The following is a 4,425-nucleotide window of genomic DNA, read 5'->3' on the forward strand; positions in this document are numbered from 1 at the left end:
AAAGCCTCAGCAATACACAGAACAGGGGATCTTTGCCAGTCAAGTGCTGGAAATTATAAGCGCAGAGTTGAATAATAATCCAGGACGGTGTCCCACATTGGCACACAGACCTAAACAGAGACAGAGGGAGCTGAAAGTGGGAAGACAGGCAGAGCAGCTGGGCAGGCTCCTCCCCCATGAACAGAGAGAGGGAGCTGAAAGCAGGGAGACAGACAGTGCGGCTGGGTAGGTCCCTATCCTCCCCCACAAACCCCAGAGGGCTGAAGCACTAACTCTAGCAGGTTACACAGCCAGTGCCTCAGTCTGAGCTGAACCCTGAATGATCCAGCCCTGTGGAGGAAAGACATGACCCACCATTAAAGGGGTGGGACTAGGCTTCAGGTTTTAACAAAAAACACAAGAAGCCTATGTAGCAATAGGACAGTGTTCTTGACCACCCAGCAGCACCTCCAGATCAGCAGAAGAGGTGTGCCTAACCTCCCAGTGTAAACAAAAAAGACACAGGAAGCTTACCTAGAAACCTGAAGGAGTCCCTAGAAACCCAGTAGTCAGAAACCTAGAAACCTCAACAGGCAGACAAGCAACCTCATCAAGCAGCTCCCTGTGATCACAGCCATGATGATGGGAAAAAAAACCAGTGCAAAAAAGATGAAACCATCAAAGACCAGAACACCTCTTCTCCTTCAAGGGATCACAACTCCTCAACAACACAGGAACACAACATCACTGAGAAAGAGTGCAATGAATTGACAGAAACAGGCTTCAGAAGGTGGATGATAACAAACCTTCCTGAGCTAAAGGAACATGTTCTAGCTCAATGCAAAGAAACCAAAAATGTTGAAAAAAGGTTAGATGAAATGCTAACTAGAATAACCAGCTTAGAGAAGAACATAAATGACTTGATGGAGTTGAAAAACACAGCATGAGAACTACGTGAAGCAAACACAAGTTTTAATAGCTGAATCAATCAAGCAGATGAAAGGATATCAGAGACTGAAGATCAACTCAATGAAATAAAAGGAGGAGGCAAGACGAGAGAAAAAAGAGTGAAAAGAAATGAACAAAGCCTCCAAGAAATATGGGATTATGTGAAAAGACTTAATCTATGCTTGATCGGTGTACCTGAACATGATGAGGAGAATGACCCAAGTTGGGAAAACATGCTCCAGGATATTATCCAGGAGAACTTCCCCTGCCTAGCAAGGCAGTCCAACATTCAAATCCAAGAAATACAGAAAACTCCACAAAGATATTCCTCAAGAAGAGCAACCCCAAGGTACATGATCATCAGATTCACCAGGGTTGAAATCAAGGAAAAAATGCTAAGGGCAGCCAGAGAGAAAGGTCAGGTCACCCACAAAGGGAAGCCAATCAGACTCACAGAGGATTTCTTGGCAGAAACCCTACAAGCCGGAAGAGAGTGGGGGCCAATATTCAACATCCTTAAAGAAAAGAACTTTCAACCCAGAATCTCATATTCAGCCAAACTAAGCTTCGAAAGTGAAGGAGAAATTAAATCCTTTATGGACAAGCAATTACTGAGAGATTTTGTCACCACCAGACCTTCCCTACAAGAGCTCCTGAAAGAAACACTAAGTACAGAAAGGAACAAGTACCAGCCACTGCAAAAGCACACCAAATGGCAAAGACCAAAAATGCAATGAAGAAAACGAGTCAACTAATGGGTAAGAAAATCAGCCAGTAACAAAATGGCAGGATCAAATTCACACATAACAATATTAACATTAAATGTAAATGACATAAACGCCCCAATCAAAGGACACAGACTGGCAAACTGGATAAAAAGTCAAGACCCATCGGTGTGCTGTATCGGGAAACCCATCTCATGTACAAAGACACACATAGACTCAAAATAAAGGGAGGGAAGAATATTTACCAAGCAAATGGAGAACAAGAAAAAGCAGAGGTTGCAATTCTAGTCTCTGATAAAACGGACTTCAAATCAACAAAGATCAAAAGAGACAAGGAAGGGCATTACATAATGGTAAAAGGATCAATCCAACAAGAAAAGCTAACTATCCTAAATATAGACACACCCAACACAGGAGCACCCAGATACATGAAGCAAGTTCTTAATGACCTAAAAGGAAACTCAGACTCCCACACGATAATAGTGGGAGACTTCAACACTCCACTGTCAATATTAGACAGATCAATGAGACAGAAAATTAATAAGAACATCCAGGACTTGAATGCAGAGCTGGACCAAGTGGACCTAATAGATATATACAGAACGCTCCACCCCAAATCCATAGAATATACATTTTTCTCAGCACCACATTGCACTTCCTCCTAAAATGGGCCACATAATTGGAAGCAAATCACTCCTCAGTAAATGCAAACGAACAGAAATCATAACAAACAGTCTATCAGACAGTGCAATCAGACTAGAACTCAGGATCAAGAAACACACTAAAACCGACACAACCACTTGGAAACTGAACAACTTGCTTCTGAGTGTTGACTGGATGAACAATGAAATGAAGGCAGAAATAAAGATGTTCTTTGAAATCAATCAGAATGAAGACACAACTTACCAGAACCACTGGGACACCATTAAAGCAGTGTTGAGAGGGAAATTTACAGCAATAAAGACCCACAGGAGAAACAAGGAAAGATCTAAAATTGACCCCTATCATCAAAATTGAAAGAGCTGGAGGAGGAAGATCAAAGAAAACTCAAGAGCTAGCAGAAGACAAGAAAAACTAGGATCAGAGCAGAACTGAAGGACATAGAGACACAAAAAAACCCTTCAAAAAATCAGTAAATCCTGGAGCTGTTTTGTTGTTGTTGTTGTTGTTGTTGTTTTTTAAAGATCAACAAAATAGACCACTAGCCAGACTAATGAAAAAGAGAGAAGGATCAAATAGATGCAATAAAAAAAGATAAAGGTGATATCACCACGGATCCCACAGAAATACAAACTACCATCAGAGATTACTACAAACAGCTCTATGCACATAAACCAGTAAACCAGGAAGAAATGGATAAATTCCTGGACACTTGCACCCTCCCAAGCCTAAACCAGGAAGAAGTTGAAACCCTGAATAGATCAATAACAAGGGCTGAAGTGGAGGCAGCAATTAATAGCCTACCAACCAAAAAACGCCGAGGTCCAGCTGAGTTCACAGCCAAATTCTACCAGACATACAAAGAGGAGCTGATTCCATTCCTTCTGAAACTATATTAAACAATCCAAAAAGAGGGAATCCTTCCCAAATCATTTTATGAGTCCAACATCATCCTGATACCAAAACTCAGCAAAGAGTCAACAAAAAAAGAAAATTTCAGGCCAATCTCCATGATGAACATTGATGCAAAAGTCTTCAATAAAATACTGGCAAACTGAATGCAACAGCACATCAAAAAGCTTATTCATCACGATCAAGTAGGCTTCATCTCCAGGATACAAATCTGGTTCAACATATGCAAGTCCATAAACATAATCCATCACATAAACGGAACCAAAGACAAAAAACCATATGATTATCTCAATAGATGCAAAGAAGGCCTTTTTATTTTTTTATTTATTATTATGTTTTTAAATTTATTTTTATTTTTTTATTTTTTTATTTTTGAGAGAGTTTCACTCTTGTTACCCAGGCTGGAGTGCAATGGCACAATCTTGGCTCACCGCAACCTCCGCCTCCTGGGTTCAGGCAATTCTCCTGCCTCCGCCTCCTGAGTAGCTGGGATTACAGGCACGCGCCACCATGCCCAGCTAATTTTTTGTATTTTTAGTAGAGACGGGGTTTCACCATGTTGACTGGGATGGTCTCGATCTCTCGACCTCATGATCCACCCGCCTCGGCCTCCCAAAGTGCTGGGATTACAGGCTTGAGCAAAGAAGGCCTTTGACAAAATTCAACAGCCCTTAAACTCTCAATAAACTAGGTATCGATGGAACATATCATAAAATGATAAAACCTATTTATGACAAACCTACAGCCAATGTCATACTGAATGGGCAAAAGCTGGAAGAATTCCCTTTGAAATCAGGCACTAGACAAGGATGGCCTCTCTCAACACTCCTATTCAATATAGTATTGGAAGTTCTAGCCATAGAAATCAGGCAAGAAAAAGAAATAAAGGGCATTCATTTAGGAAACAAGGAAGTCAAACTGTCTCTATTTTCAGACAACATGATTGTATATTTAGAAGACCCCACTGTCTCAGCCCAAAATCTTCTCAAACTGATAAGCAACTTCAGCAAAGTCTCAGGATACAAAATCAATGTGCAGAAATCACAAGCATTCCTATATACCAATAACAAACAAACAGAGAGCCAAATCAAAGTGAACTACTATTCATAATTGCTACAGAGAATAAAATACCTAGGAATACAACTAACAAAGGATGTAAAGGACTTCTTCAAGGACAAGTACAAACCACTGTTCAATGAAA

This window comes from Saimiri boliviensis, chromosome 6 (assembly GCF_048565385.1).
Source record: "Saimiri boliviensis isolate mSaiBol1 chromosome 6, mSaiBol1.pri, whole genome shotgun sequence".
NCBI classification, from domain to species: Eukaryota; Metazoa; Chordata; class Mammalia; order Primates; family Cebidae; genus Saimiri; species Saimiri boliviensis.